We start from the raw sequence: 21,871 nt of genomic DNA on the forward strand, positions 1-21,871 counted from the left end.
TTGGCATTGCAGAAGGCTGGGTAAGGAAACTGTCGCGTACGCAACTGTCACCCTGCAGGCAGGGCAGTGTCATACTTATCTCTATATTTTCTAAATATCTAACACAGGGCCTTCTTTACATTGAGTAGGTGTTTACTAGGTGTTTTCTGTTTTATTTTTTTTTCAGTTATAGCTAAAAGCATATATAACCAATATTTGAAAATATGTACACTTTACAATATTCAAAGAAATTTCCCACCCATTAGCTTCTTTGATTCTTGCAACGTTACAAAGGTTAACTGGTTTTGTGAAAGTATGCAAGTCAAAAGTATATTTATTTTGTCTCATTGCTGACTCTTCAAATCTACTCTGTAGAATCAGTCTTCTCTGTCATTGGATAAAATTCTAGAGAGTTCCTATAGCTTTTACAGTCACTTCAAGATTTTGAGAGCCCCAGGCCAGTCCAATATTAAAGTTTCAAACCGTCATTTAATATCAACCCTCCCCAAGCTTGGGTTTGTCCCAGGCTCAAAAATCTACACAAAGGAATTGGGGGAGCATGGACCATCTGGATTTGGTTTTGCCTCACATCTTCCTTTACTGACCATTTCTGGCCTCTCTAGAGTCAGATAAAGGGAAGGGAGAAGCAATAAGAAAGACAAGAAAAGGCCTCTCTTGTCATGCACACGTATATAATCTGGTATTAGTACCTTTGGCTGTAGCAGTTGTCCAAATGTTCACTCAATTCTTTCTCTACTGGGGTGCTTTTGTGGATGTTTGGAGGTTCCACTCCCAGCCCTCATGCTCTGAATGAAGATCCCCTGATGCCATCCCCAGCTGATCTTCATGATCCTCCACAGCTTCTGCAGCTAATGGTGCACTCAGGATTTTTCTACAGAGCTCATATCACATCCTAACAGGATGCCCTCATGCCCAGGGTTCTTTTGCAAGATGGCTCATGACCCCTCTGTCCCAGGGTCTACGTCTAGCCCACGGTAAATAAGCCCCTTTGCCCCTCTGTGGTGGAAGGGCAGCTCATTCCACTGTAACCCTGTCTCTGCTCTGTCACGGCAAAGGACTCCAGCCAGCCTCTCACTAGGGCTTTCTCAAGTTGCATCATATCCCAGCACCTCTCCCTCCCCAAGTTCAAGAGACATATATTAAGCTTTCTGGATCATTCTCCGAAGTCCCTGCCCACTTGACTTTGAGGGGAGAAGAAGACAGGAGAGAGGCAATGCACAGCATACTAACACTCTTTCTCCAAAGAATTCTTCACTCTCCATGCTTTCCTTTGCCTTCCGTTATATAACTTTGAGGAATGCGATGGCCAAGAGTGGCCAGTTCATTGTGGAGTCACTCTTTAGCATGGTCTCTCTCCTCTCTATCGAGTTGCAGGACACAATATCAAAACCTAGTCAACAGGAAAAGTCTTATTTTAGCAACCTGTTTCAAAACATAAGCCTTAAAAGATGAACAGAGTGTATGTTAATTTTCTTACTTCCATTTAACAGGCCAGGGAACTAGGCTCCTGCCTTAGGTCACATGGCTACTAGGAGGACTCAAACTGAAGTTGGCCTCAAGCACCACATTCTGTCTACTGCCCTGTGCTCTCTCAGCCCCCTAGGCTTACAACATGGCCTCTGCTTATCCTAACCCAGTCAAGCACAAGATGAGAGACCTTACCTCATGATAACTGGCTAGCCCTAAAACTGGGCACAACTGGGAGTCCATAGGGAAATCTTTATAGGCTAAGTCTTCTGCTACTAGAAATTTGTTGTTCTTAGTGCTGTTGAGTGTATTCCAACTCCTAGCAACCCTCTATACAACAGAGCAGAACCTGCCTGGTCTTTTTGCACCTCTCACCTTCCGGCACTACCAGACAATGCTCTGCAGCTATTCATAGGGTTTTCATGGCCAGTTTTTTTTTGGAAGTGAGTGGCCAGTTTCTTCTTCCTAGTCTGTATTAGTCTGGAAGTTCTGCTGAACCCTGTCCAGTATGGGTGACCCTGCTGGCATTTTAAATACCAGTGGCATAGCAGCCACAGTATGGGAACCAACAGATGGATGATGTGGTTCCCAGGCCACAGTGGTGAGAGGATTGAATCTTAACCACTAGACCACTAGGGCCACTAGCAATACTACTATAGAAAACAGTTACATAGCACTTCCTAAATACTAGTCTAAGCACTTAACATATATTAATTACATGTATCAACTCACATGATCCCTTCAACTACCCATGAGGTAGACACTATTGATACCTGCCATTTTACAGATGAGAAAATAGAGGCACTCAGAGGTTAAATAGATTGTCCAAGGTCATGTTAGTAAGTTAAGGAGACAGGATTCTGGCCACAATTTCTGATGCAGCTTGCATAAGTATCATCTAGGGAACTTGTTAAAACACAGATTCCAAGTCCTTCCATATAGATATGGACTATATATCTGGCTTGGAGTCTGGAATCTGTGTTTTAGTACACTCCCCAGATGATTCAGATGAAGTTCTGTATGCACTAGGCCTGGGATAAACTTGGAAGTGTGCTCAGAACTGTGAGACACTAGGCCAAAGATGGACCCCTCTATGGTAATATGCCAAGGACAGTCAGTATGAAAGCGCAGCTGGAAACTTCTCAGTTCATTCTCTTCCTATACTGCCATAGTACTGTTTGTTGAAGAAGTGAAATGTTTCTTGAATAAAAGAACCTGTTCCCAGGATCCTGAAGAGTGTCAAAAGAAGTTTACCTTTAATATAGTTAAAAAACACATAATCTAAAAACTAGTTCACACTATTGAACAACTTCTGCAAATCTTCTGCACTACCTGCCAAGGTCATAGTTTCGATCTCACCTTCAATTATTGATAGATAGCCTGATAATTTGAGAAGGGAGAAACAGACTTTCTTCAAGCTTTGGAAAAGGAAAGTCCTTTTAATAAGAGATTCCATCCTGATTACATAGCTCTTATCAGGAAATCCCTTGAAAGCTGAATTCCAGAAGGCAACTATTAAAAATGCCATTGAAAAACTGGAAATTATCTGCTTACACAGCTTAGAAGAGACCCAGGAGGGATTATATATTTGGTGCAGAACAAGAAATAAAGATTGTTCTTATGGCCAAAACTGAACTGGAATTTTTGAACTAATTTTTCCCCCACAACTAATCCTTCTTTCAAGTTTAACCTAAAAATGCTCAAGCAAGCAGACAAGACAACAGGAGCCCGGCCACTTTTGACTGAGGTAGTCAATATACCATTAATGATAACACCAGTCAAGATGTGCAACAAGAGTGACTCAATCCTATTATAGAAGTAAACAAGGCTCAAACTCAGGATCACTTTAACGGGCAGCACTTGGCCAAAGGACAAGGAAGACATAACAAAGCAAGAGCCCACAGACAATGAACCTGGAGCTAACTCCTTTAATGAAGACCTAGTCAGGAAAGTCCTAGGGCTCTGGAAGGGCCAGTGCTCAAAAGTAAGACTCAAGAGTTTGAGAAGGAGAAGCCAAGTGGCCTAAAACGTGAGATTACTTATTCATCAAATGAGGGCTCAAAGGTACCAGTGGACATCAGCAAGTAAATATGATTTCAACCGTTGCTCAGCTGTGGCCACATCACCGTCAAACATGGCCCAAAATATCATCTGATTCAGGACTAATTGTTTCTTAAACTCCCTTGGCTCACTCTGAATTGAAATGTTTTAAGGAATTCCTCCAAAAGCAAGAGCGATTATGCACATTATGGGAAATAAACATAGATTTGCCTATGCTATCTATCTCCTCACCCTCTGTCTATCCCTTTACTGAGTGTTGGATTTCACATGACTTCACCAGCACTTTTGACTACATGATGGGTGAACACACTTCCAGGATTTCAAGCTGACCTTGGAGAAGTTACTCTCTCACTGGAGCCCACAACAGACACTGAGAGAATAAATGAAGGCCAAGAGAGAAATGACCTTGTTACTTTCTCTTATCTACTTGGCTGTCACTCAACCATTGAAACAGGGAAAAGGGGCTCCAGCAGGACCCCTTAGTCACAGAGTCATGCTGGTTCTATCCCGTACCTTGGGACTCCTAGGTGATCAAAAATTGATGAGTGATTTATCTAATGTCTTCACCAAGCATTGAGATTAAGCTACAAATCAGGAATTATTAGAATCTCTTGTTTCCTACTATTAAATACAGAAAGTACTATTTTGATATCTTGTTCAGAAGAACCATTAAAACTAAATATGAATATAGATTTTATCTAAGATTAATGAAGTGAATATTTTAAACTGTCCCGTCAGGAAAAATTTTGCCTTTGGGACGCTAAAACAAAGGACTGGATCAACAGCTCAGTGAAAGAAAACCTACATAAATATATGCACATTGATATTTTCTTTCTACTGAAATATATGTTTATCATATATGTATTCATCCGCTTTCATACATGCTGTCAGACGTGGAAAATTAGCTTTTGCATTTAGTAACTCCTCTGTGGGAAAAAGGTCTCTCGTGTTTAACAAAAGGGAGCTTTACTGTTTATGAGATTGAAAAGTAAAGGTTGCCATGGCTTTAAGATCTGGTGATTGGTAATCAGTTTTTATAAATGACCATGAATCACTTTTGGCTGGCCTGGCTTTGTTTGGAATATGAGACGGCTGTTCTGTCTTACAAGTAAGGAATTATTAATGTACCCTCCCTGGAGGGTTTCAATTTCACCCGTACAAACAGCTGTATATCTACCAAGCACATGTTCAGTATGCCTATCTATGAAATTTAAAATTACATGCTTTGTGTAAAACAGAATATATAATAGACCCTGAAATTGAATAAAACTTATTGGACTCATTTTTTATCCTTTGTGACATTTTTCTAGTAAGAGAGTTCAGACAAAAAGCATTGCCACCAAGGAGCCAGGAATGCAAAGTCCTGTCCAATTTAAATAATCACTCCTTTCTGTCATGTTTTACAGAGAAATATATTCAAACATGCTCTTTGAGCATTTCTATATTCCGTTCTTAGGTTTTACAAATATGAGCAGGTAACAACCCCCCCATTTGTATGTTTTTGTTACTTGGAAAAAAATAATCTTGGCAATTGTCTCATTATAAACGTGAGAGGGCTTTCTTCTGTGATAAATAGGACAGAAGCCTGGCTCACGTGAGACTGTAATTTAGTCCAGAACTTCACATTCCTCCTCTTCTCAACAAATAAGGTAAGAAGTATTTCCAAGATAATAAGGAGTTCATGGCAAATTTGGTTATGTCACTTGCCTTTTTAAAACCCTTCCTTTACTACCCAGATCCATATGGCCCAAACTTCTTAGTATGGCTTACAAAGGCTTTTCATAATCTACTCCTTGATGACCTCTCCAATTTCATCTCCCAACTCCACTTTGCTAACTTTTTCTCCTGTTCTCCAGGCATCTGAACTCCTTTCAATTCTGGGAATGCAGCATTCTCAATCTTTATCTCTTCTCTCTCTCTCCCTCTACTGGAATTCATATTGTTGGATCTATGTCTACAAAAACCCATGAATAGTGGTGCTGGCTGAAGCCCTGCAGGCAGTAAGGGCGTATTATGCAAGTTATATGTGCCTATTCTTGTGAAAGTGAAGTTCTAGCCTTCTGGATGAAAGGGGCCCAATGTTGTCATATTGCCATCAAATGGCCACTTGACATTTTCAAGGAATGGTACTCATTTGAGTGTTCAGCATTGGTCTCTGTTGCTGGCAGGCTGGACAGTTGGCAGTGGCTGTAGATAGATCACTCTTGGTAAGTCAGAACTCATGCTGTTGAACCCGTGTGTATCCTCCATCTTTGCCACAGCAGCTACTCCGTTCATGTGTCCATCATGCCAACATGGAGGTGGCTGATGACAGTCTGGTTGACAACAGGGTGGCTAATATTAACTGGCTGAGTAATTTTGCCCATGTGCTTGTTTAGTGTTGCTTCTGTGGTGGATGTTCTCTGTTGGGCATTAATGTACACTATAAAAATCTTCACACATCATGACAACTCACACATCATGACAACTCCCATTCATATATCCACTTGTCATTAACCCAGACTTCCTTGTTCCTGATCTTTCAATCTGTTTCCATTCACCACTTCCCATGAGTCCATAATATTAAACCTTAGGGCCATTTCTTTTTCATACAAAATAGATGGCCAAGTGTATTATCCAAAACTCCTACAACTAGGAGAATTTTGTCTCACTGCTGTTTTTCAAGGCTGCATTGGGGCTATCATGTAGCTTCTGTCCATTTTGGCTTGTACCCACATAACGAGTTCGCCCATTTGTAAACAGAGATCAGACTTTTTGTTCCCTCTCCAACTGCTTGTATGGGATCCCCATATAGCCACACGCACGAGCTGAGGGAGGGCCATTAATGCAACAGTGGTGGATGCCATGGGGGTGTGGGCAACCTGCTCATGAACTTGCTTGTTCCCTCTGGTCCTGCTCATGCGCAACCTAAAACACACCACTTCCATCTTGCAATGGAGTGTGGGTCTACCCATCCTATAACTGTGGGTCTGTCAGCACTCAGCTGATAATGGATAATTCCAGCCACATGGTCACTTGGCATCCCATTGTTAGGCATTCTGGTTCTACTAGGGTCCAGTACTAAGCCGGGAGCTTTTCTTGTTTTAAAGCATACAACTCTTCATTGAAGATTGCATGGCCTTACTCCAGAAACCCACGAGCCTGTGTTGTGATTCTCTCACTGGAGATTGTTACAAACCCCATATGGCATCTTTTCCCACCAATACCTCCAACACCATAGGGCCTACTGGATCATATGACCCAAATGGCAGGGCTGCAGAACTTTTTCCTGTTCTGGGTGGGCCATCTCAAAGCTGGCAGACTTTTGCATTACTCAGTATATGGGCCAGAGTAATAGCTCTGTGTGCAGAACATGCTGTCAATAGAACTGAAGAGTACCACCAGGCATTGTTATTGTGCTCCCTTCTTCAAGTCAGAAAGTACAAGACATAATAATTTTTTCTTTTCCTTTTGGAAGGATGCCATGCCATGCCTCTGACCACTTGGCTCCAAAAAATTTTATGAATATGGTAGCCCCCTGAATATTTGCAGGGTTTCTCTCCCACTCCCTGGAACATGTGTCTTACTACTGTGCTAGCTACTTCTTTCTCATCCAGTTCAATCAACATAATGTCACTTAAATCAAGGATGAATATGATGGTCTGTAAGACGTCCAAAAGGTCTAAATCTGTGTTGTCGCTTATGGTAGCCACTAGCAACATGTAGCTATTGACCATGTGAAATGTGGCTAGTGCAACTGAGAAACTGAATTTTTCATTTTAATGCATTTTGAATTAAAAGACTGAAACAGTGTGAAGGACTTTTTCTGTTAAACATACTTTATTGTTTTGGTAGGATTACATGTCATGTTAAAGATCGCATAGAGTAATATAATATTGTTATATTGCACAGCATGTTTCAGGGACATGCATCATTCCTCGTATTACACAGAAACACATCATGGATCTAGCGGATGTCAACAAACTGATTAAGTACAAATGACTCTCCAGGCATGAGTGTAATGTTGTGTTCATTTGAATATTTTCTGTAATCAGTACACATTACAGTGATACCTATATAAATGTAACTGGTAATTAAAGTGTTTATTATGATTTTAATTGTAATATAATTAAACTATTTTTCTAGTTTAAAGAAATAAATATGGATAAATTTTTAAAATCAAAATGAAGGCATATTACTGCTGCAGACTGAGTGAAAATGCAAAAGCCAGTACTATAACTGGAAAGGTAAAGAAAAAAAGAGACTGCAAGAAAGTACAACATAAATTTCATGATAAATGGCAATTGCAATTTGCTACAGCAAAGAAAAACAAAAAAGTTGCTTGTTCATTCTGTAAGAAAAATTTTAAGATAATAGGTGAGCAATAGGGAGACGTTTTCAGCCAATGATATACAGTAAAATTGATAAGAAGATTCCTCACAGCAGCAAAAAAGGAATAAACAAAATTAGTTACCTGAAATCAGAACTAAATATCCAACAAAAATTTTGTTAGTCTTAACAGGATCTGAGCTTATAAGGTTGGCCAGCTATAAAATGTCTTGGATTCTCACACAAAATAGAAAATGGTTTTTAGTTGTAGAAATGGTAAAAAATTACAGTTATAGAAAGTTTATTATGAAATATTAAGAAAAATATAAAAAAGGTATTTCACAAAAAGTGAAAGATCATTAATTAAGCAACCAATTATCACTAGAATAATAAGCTTTTCCGACAGTTATCAAAAATTGATTCAAAATTTGAAACACTGCAAGCACTTTTCATTAGCGTTAGATGAGCCATGCAATATTAGGAGACACGGCCCAATAAATACTTTGGTATATTTTGTCTCAATCTGACTTCCAAATTTATAAAAAAATACCAACTTGCAACCTAAAAAATTACACTCATGGCATGGATATTTTAAACGTTTTACATATGCCAAAGAAAAATTTTATATAGGTATGAAAAATTAGCTTCTGTGACTATGGATATTGCTCCAACTATGTTAAGTCCAAATTGGATCTTCCAGAATTTTAAAACAAGACATTGATTTTTCCCTTGCTGATTTATCCCACTATATGATACATATTGGAAATATTTGTGGTTAGTTTTCTGAAGCAAATTGTAAAGAAAAGCACCCCTGGTATAACTGTTAAAACCATACTATATATATGTACAAAAATCATCACCATTTTATCAAACTTTTGAAAAAAATAGAAAACAATGAACTTAATTATCCTCATGGGCTGAGTCATGAAAGAGTTGTACAAAGATTTCCTGAACTATAAACCCCAATTCCAATAAACTATAAACTCCTTGAGAAAAAAAGGAATCCTTGCCAAATATTCAATAATCAAAGACAAAAAATGGCAATGCAATTTACATTTTCTCACTAATATCACACTGCATATGAATAAACTAACTTTGAAGCTCTGAGGAAAGGAAACATTTATTTGTGACCTAGCTACATGTGCATGCAATTTATGTTGAAATTGAAACTTTTTGTAATATAAATAAATAATAATGATTTTACATGTTTTCCAACATGAATTAATATAGAAATTTTAAGTGTAATCGACAGTGTTATGTAAATTGATTGCAAAAACCATAATAAAAATATGAAGAACACCTGTTGATATTAATAATTTAGAGTTGTTTTTCAACTTATGTACTACCCCTTTGAATTCAATTTTAATAATATTGGATTGACAAAAGAATTAATTTACTTCATTTTCACAGTTGTAGTTTCGAAACTGACAGACATTTGCTGCAAAGTCAAATCAATTCTTCAAGAAAGATAAATCAGTTTTGTCAATGTGGATACAGGTATTAAAGGAAAATTATTCTTTTCAGTAGTTGATTCAGTTTTTGGTCAACTTTTAAGTGCGTTTGGAACAACCTGGGCATCTGAATCTACAGTGAAAATTTTCAACTGTAAATTTTATGAGATCAAGTATATCACATGAAACTGTAACATCTAATTGAGATATGCCGTAAGCATAAAACACAACAGAAGTACAGAAAACTGTAAAAAAATCTCACTAATGATTTTTATATTGATTATGTGTTAAAATTATAATATTTGGAAACCTTGGGTTAAATAAAATATATATTAAAATTAACTTACCTGTTTCCTTTTACTTTTTTAATATGGCTATTAGAAAATTTAAATTCTATGTGGCTCACATTTTATTTACATTGGACAGCACTGGTCTAGAGCTCCTCAGACTATGTTGTGATAGAGAGCAGGAAAGTTAGCACAGCCCTGGAGCAAAATTATAAATGCATGCAATTATCCATTCCATATGATGTGAATGTGAGCTCTTTCTGAACTTTCTTTGTGATGGTGATAGAAAAGTGCTGGTCACCAAATCAATGGCTGTGTACCATGTACCTGCTGCTATATTAATCTGCTCTAACAAAGAAAACACATCTGGCAAGGCAGTTGTTATTGGGGCTAGGACTTTGTCAAGCTTTGCCAAGCTCCATCTAGTTTTTGCAGAGACTAGACTCATGAATTAAATGGAAATACGATGAAGACCACTACTTGTATCATTTAGGTCCTTTAAATATGACACTAATCTCAACCATCCCCTCTAGAATGCAATATTGGCTCTGATTCACTATCTTGGTTGCAGGGGTGGAGAAGGGTGAGGAGCAGGTTAGAGGTTTTCTGTATGGTAGCTTTGACCCCACAGACTAATGACCCAATATGGTGGTTGTACCAACTGCCAAGTATGTCAAACCCAAATGTATATATATTTTTTGTTTTTTTGAGGAAGGTTAGCCCTGAACTAACATCTGCTGCCATTCCTCCTCTTTTTTGCTGAGGAAGACTGGCCCTGAGCTAACATCTGTGCCCATCTTCCTCTACTTTATATGTGGGATGCCTGCCACAGCATGGCTTGAGAAGCAATGTGTAGGTCTGCACCCACGATCCAAACCAGCGAACCCCAGGCCACCAAAGTGGAACGTGCTGAACTTAACCACTGTGCCACCAGGCTGGCCCCTCAAACGTATATTTGAGGACGAGGCAATGACCACCAGACCTTGTACAAGACCCCATGAGCCCTTGCTCTAACAAAAGGACCATATAATTTGGTTTTCTGAGTATCAATATCAACTCAAATTCTGTGCCCAACAGTCCCTGGAATGTCTTGGCATTCCCCTTCCCCAGAGTATATTTACCCACATAAATGGCCTTAGTTCTCTTTGGAGAAGGACTGGGGAAACCATTACTGTGCATTTATGCCATGGCATTACAGGGTCCTTCTTCCTAGGAACTTAGCCACCTCTTTAGGCAATATTCTTGGTTCTAGGTGGACTTCAACAAAGCAGACCTGCCACAGTTGGGCATTTAACAGTCTTGAAATTCAGCCGCTATCACTATTAAGTCCTAGCTCAGTTCTTGGTTTTGAAAGGAGACCTTCTTTGTATGCAACCAAAGGTGCCTTCTGGCTTTCATACCTGGCTTTCTATTACCTGAAGCTGTTCATTATTTTCCTGTAAAGCATCAGTGGCATTTAGCAATAGCTACCCAATCCTACCACCCTATATGGACTATTTACTCATTTCATACATTGCTCTCAAAAGCTTGTTACATCCTGCGTGCTAGTACATTCCCTCCCACCAGTTCACCATCATCATTTCACCACTAGTGAAAGTTTAACAAGTGGAATACTGCCACGGGTTGTCTGTGCACCAGTGATTGGGTCTTTATTGCAGCTTGGTGGCTAGTGATCCCAAACCTCATCTTATCATTTGCTTTTGTGGACCACTTCCAGCACCAACTTGCACAGGTTAGGTTCTTTGGAAGCAGATGCCAAGATGGAGATCTGGAGTTTTGGGTGGAAACTGTTGCTTCCTAGAGGAGGCAGAGTACGAGCTGGGCCTTAGAATGTAAAATTGTGGGGCCGGCTCTGTGGCCAAGTGGTTAAGTTCACGTGCTCTGCTTCGGCAGCCCAGGGTTTCCCTGGTTCGGATACTGGGCGCTGACATGGCACTGCTCATTAGGCCATGTTGAGGTGGTGTCCCGCATGCCACAACCAGAAGGATCCACAACTAAAAAAAAATATACAAAACTATGTATTGTGGATATTTGGGGAGGAAAAGCAGAAAAAACAAAAAGATTGGCAACAGTTGTTAGCTCAGGTGCCAATCTTTAAAAAAAAAAAGAAAGAATGTAAAATTGAGATATCACAGAGGCATAGGGAGAGTATTCCATGGATTTTTTAATGCAGTAGGGACAAATTAACTCAGTGCTTTAAAAAGATTGGCTTTGTGAGCAGGATAGATTTGAGAGTAAGGAAAAGGAATTAGAAACTGGTCATATGGCAGTGGAATCAAAAGAGGAAGAGTGAAAAGAGCAAATCGAAAAAGGATTGCTAAGAAAAAACTAGTGTGACCTAGGAACAGTACAAATGAGATACAGAAATATTTGGGGCCTGAATGTCCAGGATAATAATGGCACCCCTGAGAGAGAATGGGAGTTTGGGAAGAAAGATAATGAGTTGAGATTCCAAATGAGTTTGCTGAGATGATATTGTACTTTCCAAGAAAGGTGTTCTATATGTTTGCTTCTAGTAGTAAGAGTCTGGATTCTGGGTCAGAGAAAGGAATGGGCTATACAGATTTGGAAATAAATAGTAAAAGCCTGAAGGACAAACCTTTGAAAGCATTCTCAAGCTTGAGAGCTGAGGTTTGAAGAACACTCACTTAGGGACCAGAGGAGGAAAACAGAAGGAGCTCTTGGCAAGGGAGGAGGAGAACCTAAGCAGAGCCTGGAGAGTGCCATGGAAGGAGAATTTCATGCAGACAGCTCAGCAGCGAGGCAAACCTACCACAACTCCCATGAGCCAATTTGCACAAATACTACACTGATACATAATTTTTCCCAATTAATTTTTTAATGTTTTTTCATTCATTATTTATGATAAATGTTGCCAGATATTTCATTCTGTCTTCCCTCAAGGTTAGAGCTTATTCCTTTAAATGCATAAAAAGAGAAAATGTATCTTTGCTGAGGAAGTCTCTGAAAAAGATCTAGAGTAAAAATCTTTGTGCGGAAAGTTTTCCTGGCTACTGCAACATCATATCTAGATATATCATCATTATACACCAATTTGAGGGGTCAGCAATACAAACAACAGCTTGTTCCCAGGACACAGGCCTCCAGAGATGCCCTATGGGTTCGCATCCCTGATGTGTGTTCAGATATACGGCCAACCGGCTGCACCACAAAACTATGTCTCCAGCTCTAAATATACAAAATCTACTTAGGGGAACTGGTAGTCCCTTATTTTCACATTTAATAAAAGTATATAGCTAATTTTCTCTAAAAGCTTGAGCAACTCTGTCCTCCAGCAGTTTGGAAACCTTATAACCATCAAAACCCAAAAGCCTCACATCCAGATTAACTTTAGTTACCCAGTCTGCAACTCTTCATTTCCTTACTAAATCTGTGTTCTCCAGAACCCCAATCCTGGTCCACATGGTCTAAGTATTTACAATGACAGCCACTTTCACTTTCTTGTCTTATGTAAAACGTGGCTTTTTTCTGAGGAATCACTTCTGCCTCCCTCTTAATTTGACACAAATCATTCTTGTACATCCTCTACTAGCTGCTCAGTGCTATTTCTGGACTATTTTTCCACTCTTTTCTTGTAAAAACCCTCTGCTCCTTCTAGACTGGTGTCATTTTATTTAAGGACCATTTCCTGCTCCTCCTCATCATGATCTATCCACTCCCATATTATGTCTTAGTCAATAAAGATTGTAGCAGCTCACCCACAGTTCTCTTTTCTATCTAGAGCTATCCCAGGCCAAGATGGATGGCCTTCCAATAATATACTCACTCAGTCCATGTCCTCCTCATTTGGGCACCTTCTCTTCCATTTCTCTTCCCCATCTCCACATCGTGGGCAATTTATCATCGCCAAGAACCACTGCACTTCTGAAATAAAAAAATAATTTAGACATTGCCTTCTGAGCACTACACTATCTTACAGAGACCCCTCCCACATCCAATCTTCAACCCCATGAAGCTTGTCTGCCCTTTGACATTGGCACCTCTTGCTCTCTATGGGCTCACTCCTATCTTCACTTTCTTCTCTATAGAGCTAATCACCTCTTTTCTAGACTACTGAAACAGCTAACTAATTGATCTCTCAGCTTCCCACAGATTCTCCAATCAACTCTTTGGGGTCATCTTTCTTAACTACAACCTGATCACATCACCTCCGTTTTCAATGTTTCAAAAGTTCCCCCATCCTGAGATTGCTCACAAGGACCTGCTTGATCTAGCTATTGCTTTCATCTCAAAGGTCATCTCCTCCAACTCCTCCGACTGCTATACTCAACTACTCTCAGTTCTGGGTGTCTCCTCTCCTCTCCTTCTTTCCCCTCTCCCCTCCCCCTCTCCTTTTTTCCCCTCCCTCCTCTTCCCTTCTCTTCTCATTCCTTTCTTTCCCTCTCCTTCCTTTCCCTGCCCTCCCTTTTCCCTTCCCTAAGTCATCTCTTTCTACAGAATGGCTCCTCTTCCTGGAATAGTTTCTTCCCTCATTTTCCCTGGCTCTTCCTATTTATCCTTCAGGTATTAACCCCTCCAGAAAGCCTTTCTGACCCCTAATTAGGATAACTTGTCCTGTCCGTGGTGTCCTTCACAAACATTACTTTAGCATATAAAAGGTCTTATTATCTAAATTAGAATTGCCGGGATTCCTTAATATTGCTATCTCCACATGATCTTCTCCCAATGCTATCTTTGCTCTTATCATCTGCCCACTTTACTCCTGATCTTGGCACTCAGGTTCCTTCACAGATCAGAGCAAACCACCTCTCTCACCTCATCCTCCATCTCTCTTGTAAATTTCACTGTTCAATAGTTTCATGAGATCACCACTCCTCTCCAGCTGCAGCACACCCCTAGACATCCCTCAGTACACCAAGCTCTTTGATAACTTCAAGTCTGCATATTTTTTGCTTTCTGCTTAAAATATCCTGTCCCTTCCTTTCTATCTGGAGACTTCCCACTCAGCTTCAAAGACTTAGCTCAGATGTCAGCTTTTACACAAGTCCAGTTCTCTCTTCTGTGTTCCCTCAACACTTTGCACAAAACTCTCTCAGAGTACAATGCACTGTAATTCCAGATTTATATGTGTGTTTCCCACTGAGACAATAGTCTTTAAAGGCAGCAATCATCTATTCAGCTTGGATTCATTAGGCCTTGTGCATAGAAAAAAAGAGGAAGGATTTTCATAATCATTAGACAAATGCAGAATGGTTCAACATTTTTTTCCTTAAGTCCCACAATTTTCATTATTTCCCCAAATTCAGCTACATTTTTCAAACAATACAATTATCAGCAAATTGCTCATAAAAATGTATGTGCCATATATTTTGCTTCTAACTAGTCAGTATGTATAGACAAAATGGTCTAAACTGCGTTGTTTAGATTTTCATCAGGCCACAAGAATTTACTAAAGGCAAAGTTGGTTGTTTTGACCATACAGTTCCATATTCCACAGGATGATGATGATACAATTTCACTTTGGAATAAACCACAAGCCTAAGTAAGAATTTATTAGAACAAAATTGTTTTGTATGTTTAGTATTTCTTCTCATTCTACCAAATCTACTATCATCTGAATGAAAGTGCGAAAGTGAAAAAGAAATAGCAAAAAATGTCTGGCTTTACTCTAGAATTTGATCAATGACTCTAACTTTCTTGAGAAGGGTATTATTTCATTAAAATATTAAAGCCTTTGGACTGTTATTTACTGAGTCTCAAAACAGCACACTTATAAGTTGTATTTGTTTTTTGTCTCACTGTCATTTGAAGTCAAATTAATTCCCTGACATCACATCTCATGCTGGGTAGTAGCCAAACATACATTCTCAGTAGATCTAACTTGACCCTTGCCCTCTGATTTACACTCTATCTATAAAATATTGAGGAGTCAAGGAAGATGGGATGAGTATCATTGGAGAATTCTGCTTTATCTTTGCTAGAATTGATCAGAAGGTCAAAGGCAATAAAGTATTTATTGTTTTAATCAATAAGTATTTGCTGGGTGCTTGTTATGCACCAAGAAATGTTTATAAACTTGAGGGATACAGCAATGAAGAAAGGAGACATAATCATTGCCCTCATAGTTTCCAGTCTAGTATGGATGACAGGTAATTAAATAAGAAGCTACAGTATAGTATGATAAGTGCTATTATAGGGGAAGTGGTAGGGTGTTATAATAGTATGTCATAGGATGTCATAGGGTGATATCTAGTAAGGTGTCAGAGAACTGAACATTCCCTGGTTCTCAAACCAACAGATGCCAATAGGTATGTTAAATTTACTTGTAGGAGTAAGAGGGAAGAATTAGGTTTTCAGATCTCATGGTACGTGTTCAAAAGTATTTATTGGATAACCAAGTGAATAAATGAAGAGGCTTTTAGTTAAGGCAAAGGCGGTCTCCCTGGGACACTAATGACAATGGCTGGAGTTGGGCCCAGCACTATATAATGACTTGGCCCAGAATACAGAAGCGGTGGATGTTTATCTCTTGAGGAAAGCTGGGACTTCCAAGTCACCACCTTAGCATAAAAGACCTCACCATAACAGTTACAGGATGTAAAGTCTATATCCTACATTTATCCTACTCTGGAAACAGGAGCCTACAGAGCTGACCCTTCAGGGGCTCCTACAGCTCTACATCTGGGTGGGAAACTGCCAGCTGCATTCACAAGTAGACTATCCTAAACAACCCACATGTGTCTTTCTTACATTTTAGTAAATTTCCACTCACATTTGATTTTCCCAAAACAAAGATGCCTTGTAATCCTAAAAAGAATCCATTTTCTGTGCAAATATCTGAAAAATCTGTCAGTGGTGTGATACATTTTATAATCTCCAAATCAGCTAGGCCCTCAGTATAAAGCTGTTCTATAAAGGATTTGAGATTTGTAGTTTCTAGACTTTGCTTGGCAAAAGGATTTGTATCTTTGCCAAACCATTTAGCTAGTGTTCACAGCACTTCAATCTGTCACAGGTTATGTTTAATAAGGTGCATGCTTCCACAGCTACCCCCACTAGGCTGACTGGAGCTCGTCACCTGCTGGGTGGTTGCCATCACTCTTTTCCAATGAGAGAGAAATGTGCATATAATGACAAGGGAGATAGAGAAATGCTCTGTGCCAGCAGTGAGTTCCAGCTTCTTTTGGGGCGTTCCAAAGATGGTTCCCTGAGGCTGTGATCTAGAGGTGCAGGGCAATTGAAAAGGTTGAATGGGGTAGAAAAATGGACCCTACCTCAAATGTCATAAGAGCTCTTCCCTCTTCTCAAGCCCAGTGAAAATTAAAGCGCCAAGAGCTCAAAGAGGTTCAAGAGATCATTTGGTTCAGCCTGAAGTGTCTAGACAAACAAAAGTTTATTTCAGCTTTCTAAATGAGGTACAGGTAAAGAGAGGGCCGGTGTACTGCTCAGGATCAGACAGCAAAATCAACAAAACGTTTGAGTCTAGAAACCAAGTAAGAGACTTGATAAGAGTCTGTTACCTGCAAATGGTCTTTGCCAGAACTCTCAATCTTTTCCAACTAAATCTTTTTAATTAAAGAAGAAGGTATACACATACTCCAAGGGAAGGGGTTATAACACCCAACAGCTGACAATAAGCATAAAACTTCTTTGAACTCATATGTTGCAATTTTTTAAATTTTTGTTCATTTTGTATTATACTCAGTGAAGCATCTGTTTGAATATAAAATCATTTTCCCCAAAAATTATTAGACAGAATTGGTGCTTCAAGAAGACACCGTGTTTATTCTGTATCTTGCAATATTCCCAGGGCTATGGGCACCCAAGTTTAAGAAACATGCCCTGCTTCATGAGAATAAAATTGCTGATTTTCTGGCTTCCTTTACTCTATCCTAGTGGAGTCTTGTTATACAAATGCCATTATGCCACTTAAGCCATCTAGACTCATCTTCTGAGAAGCATTTCTGGTGGAATAAGACAAGGAATGAACCACTCTCCTCACACAATTCTTGCTTTTTAAGCTCAATCCTCCAACCTGCAAAGTTAGTCCTCAGGCCTAGGCCATAATACCTCTGGCTCGGCAGACGAAGATGATGAAAGAAAGAGTAATTATTCCCTGCAAAACCTATCCAACTAAATTGGCTCCTCATATTCTAAATTTGTACACAAGTACAGTAGCACGGAAGGCTCACAGTAACTCTATGAGTTGGTCAGGAACAGAGAATCAGGAGGTTCTTAGGGATCCAGGTTCCATTTGCTAACTCAGTCTCTTTTTCCTAGGAAAAAGCAACATTCTACAATAGAATCAAATTCCTTCTTCCAATATCAATTCATCTGTCTTTTTAAATGCATTTTAATACAAATCATATCTGAGCATCTAGAAGAACTACTTAAGTGCAAAATATTGGACAGAAGAAAACTGCATACTGATAAATTAAGCCACGAATGTCACATGGATACCTTATGTTCAGCCCCAAAAGTTCTAATCTAATTTTTTAATATTGTGGTATCGTACAGACACCACAAACCCACCCTGTAAAATCATATGGTCCTTTCTGTACTGGAGCACTCCAGGGCACAGTACCTGTGATGGTTAATTTCATGTGTCACCTTAATGGGGATACAGGGTGCCAAGATATTTGGTTAAACATTATTTCTAGTTGTGTCTGTGAAGGTTGAAGGTGTTTCTGGATGAGAGTAACATTTGAATTGGTAGACTGAGTAAAGCAGATTGCCCTCCTCAATGTGTTGGGCTCATCCAATCCGTTGAAGGCTTGACTAGAATAAAAAGGCTAAGAAAGAAAGAATTCTCTCTCTCTCTGCCTGACTGTCTTCAAGCAGGTACATCAGTCTCCTGGCTTCAAACTTGGACTCAAACTCGGACTGGAACTTACAGCATCAACTCTCCTGGATCTCCAGCTTGCTGACTGCAGATCTTGGGACTTTGCAGCCTCCATAATCATATGAGCCATTTCTTATATATCTCTATCTCTCTCTCTAAATATATATATATATATATATATATACACACACACACACAACATATATATATCTTTATATATATAGTATACTATTTATTTTTATATGTATACACACACAATGAGATAGATAAGTATATGGATGGATGAATAGATAGATAGATAGATAGACAGAGAGATAGACAGATAGATAGAGATATATAGATATACCTATCTCATTGGCTCTGTTTCTCTGGAAAACCCTGAGTAACACAGCACCTTCTGGCTGCCAGTAGATCTGGAGCTGCCCAGAAATGACTCATGGCCACTGACTATATCATTGTCATTTTCCCAGTTGCAATTATATAGTAAATGTCTTTCTTCATTCGTTTTGAAATGTTTCCTTTAAAATGGCAGCATTTTCTTGGTCTGTGCTGTCTTTTATGACTGTTGAGTAACTGAGTTTTATGGTATGTCTATTACTAATATACTTGGATCCCACAGAGGAATTTATGTGTGTTTCTTAAGTTTAATAAAATATTATGCATATGCTTTTTTATGTTTTTGGCACGATTTCTATCACACTGGCTTGGTGAGGTTTATGCATTTTTTATTTCCTATTTTAATATAGGCTTTATTCCTTGGGATTTCTATTAGTAATGCTGGAAGACTTGGAGTAGGCTTTTAGAAGTAAAAGTTATCTAAACTCTTCCACAATGCATAATTAAATGTATGGTAGTGAAGGATGATACAGTACATTTAATAGATGAGGCCAATTACAGTGGCAACTTTAAGGAAAAGACTTGGCATTCTAACCCTGGCATTGGAGCCTTAGAAGGTCAACTAGTTACCCATCCCTCCACATTTATAGCAATGCCCAAAAGACCACATGATCTAATAAAGGAGGAAATGACTATGAGCTGTCTCTCCATGGGACCTATTCCAACATTAAGAATAAAGGGATGCCCCCAAATAACCTGGGGAGGCAGCAAAGCTCCTGCAGATTACAAGGAGGCTCTCAATGTCCCCAAGCAAAACCTAGGAGCAGCAGCTCTTTGATTGTTGATGAGCAGGGCTTTGTCTGAGCTCCCGGCTACCAGTCTGACTTCCCTTTGCCCCATCCAGGAGACCTTTCTGCTGCCATAAGCCCAGCACACACTCCTGCTTGTGCTATGGCTGCCCACCCAAGCCTAGTGCAGCAGGCTGGGCCTATGTTCCAAAACAGCACTCCTTCTTCTTTGTTGCACTTCATATCAAAGACCCAGAAGGAAAATATCACCTGAAAAAAAATTAGTTGCACTCTAGCCCATGTAGTCTATGACTATGAAAACCTCACTGCGGTTCTGCTGAGAGTGCTCCCCTGGATACCAAGCCCTGAACCCACATCAGATTCCACAGGCATGCAGTAAGTACCCACTTTCCAGGTCCTGCGCCATGTGTCAGGAACTCACAGGATAATAAGACAGAGTCCCTGCCTTGGAAAGGAGATCAGACGGAAGCAGATCATTTATATGCAATGTCATAGGTGCCAGGAGGCATACGGTGCTGAAAGCTTAGATCAGGGTCACTAATTCAGCCTAGAGTTCAGAAATGACTTTCTGGACAGCATGAAACCTGAACTGAGTTTGGAAGGAAGCTGGAAGTATTAATGAGACAAGTGGAAAGCTACCTTAACTCTCTCACATAGTACCATCTCCAACTTCTAATTTTCTTTTCCAAAAATGGCCCAACGATATAAAATCCAGGTCCCAAAGCCACGGGACACAGTGTCCTCATTCCTGGAACAGTCAGTGGTCAGGACCACCCCAGGACACAATCCAAGGACTCATCTGCTTGATGAAGCTTACACCCACACTCTTCTTCCTGCCCTCCATCCACATGTCCCTGAAGCTCAGCCTCCAGCATCTTGTAAGGGCACTATGTTCCCTCAATGCTCCAAGTGATGAAGCTTAAAAATGGCTTCTCCTTTTGTTGGAGAGGCAGGGATATTGGGCATCTAGCAGCCTTAGAGGAATTTCTAGAAAGACAAAATAAATGATGCCCATGTGCCCTGATTGTGAGGGGAATATTTTCCAATCTTTAGTGAATGGTTACTGCATCCAATTTAGATTTTCAATCCCACAGCTTACCCAGCGTGGGAAGACAAAGAGCCTCAATTTTTAGGTTTATAAATGTCGAAAATGGGATATTCTCACTAAAATTGTGGTGAGCATTTATGTGTTCATTAAACGTGATTCCTGCAATAATGATATACACCTAAAACTCCTTTAACCATTTAACAGAAAACTTCGGCTCCAACAAAACCCATAGCACAGCATTAAGACGCAGGGTTTTTTTTTTTCCCTTCTCCTTCTTAGCAAACCAATTACAGCACTGGAGTGGGTGAAACACCCCAAGGAATAGTCTATAAGATCATATAGTAATTGGGCCAATTTACAGTAGGTAACTGAGAAATGTCTGAAATTGTCATTCCTCCTGGTTAGGGCTGAATAGGAAAGAATGTGATTAATAAATAGCTTAAGCAGCAAACAGAAGGTACTTACAATGCACGAATGCTCTGGGGAGATGAGGTATTGAGAAAATCATTACGATAAAGTACAGGCAGGCGTTAAGCTTAAAGAGGCTGAAACAACTTTTCAAAATATTACATTAGATATTTGCTTACTTCCTTGAAGTGGTCATTCAGTTATAAGGTCAAACTCTAGGTATATTAAGGTGAACTGAAATCAAGGAGAATTTTTCAAGGTGGATAAAAATCCAGGGTCCCAGAGCCAGGACCAGATCTTCAGCATCTCCTCCAGCTTCTGTCTAGAAGACAGTGTTGGGAATCGTCTCAGTAGCTTGTCAACATGATCCCTACTCTGCAGTTCCATAACAGGAGGGAGAGGGGGCACCATCTGGGCGCCGGTGGACAGAGCCAGAATGTCCTGTTATCTAATCCTGGACAGAGCCTTGGACTCCCAGCGGCCTGCTTTTACACAAGCTGTTCAGGAAACATACCCCAGTGCCACATGGATGCCATTCTTCAAGGAGAGAGTAAAAGTTTTGAAAGGACAGATCTTTGGCATTTGGAAACTAGGCTCTTCCAACGACTTTGCTAAATTGTGATGCTTAAGGATAAGTTTATTTTGCGCTCCCTTCACTCACTCTCTCCACTTCTGTTTCTTCCTCAAACAATTTCTGTAGGGGACATCACTTGATTTTTAACTACTCAGCATAATTTCCCCCTTCTCCTGGAAACAACGCTACCTTCCTTTTGAGGACTGCCTCTTCCCTACTCCAGATCACTCTGTCAGAGCTCCAAACCACAATGCTTCCCATGCCTCCCTCTCCTCATCTACAGGAAAGTCAGACAACACAGGTGTCATCTACTGTGATG

At 39.8% G+C, this 21,871-nt stretch overlaps 1 protein-coding gene across 7 annotated transcripts in view; it reads right to left on the reverse strand.

Annotated features, from left to right (window-relative positions):
* TDRD15 (tudor domain containing 15) overlaps window positions 1-21,871 on the reverse strand; it is a 455,155-nt gene that overhangs the window by 225,625 nt on the left and 207,659 nt on the right. For 6 of the 7 annotated variants that reach the window (XR_011504157.1, XR_011504166.1, XR_011504164.1 and 3 more), the window contains one exon: window positions 13,362-13,459. The gene's annotated coding sequence lies outside the window, so the exon portion shown is untranslated. Of the gene's footprint in view, window positions 1-7,341; window positions 11,569-13,361; window positions 13,460-21,871 lie in introns of those variants that run through there. The other variant, XR_011504159.1, reaches the window with a different exon arrangement.

The sequence above is a fragment of the Equus asinus genome, chromosome 6 (genome assembly GCF_041296235.1).
Source record: "Equus asinus isolate D_3611 breed Donkey chromosome 6, EquAss-T2T_v2, whole genome shotgun sequence".
Taxonomy (NCBI): Eukaryota; Metazoa; Chordata; class Mammalia; order Perissodactyla; family Equidae; genus Equus; species Equus asinus.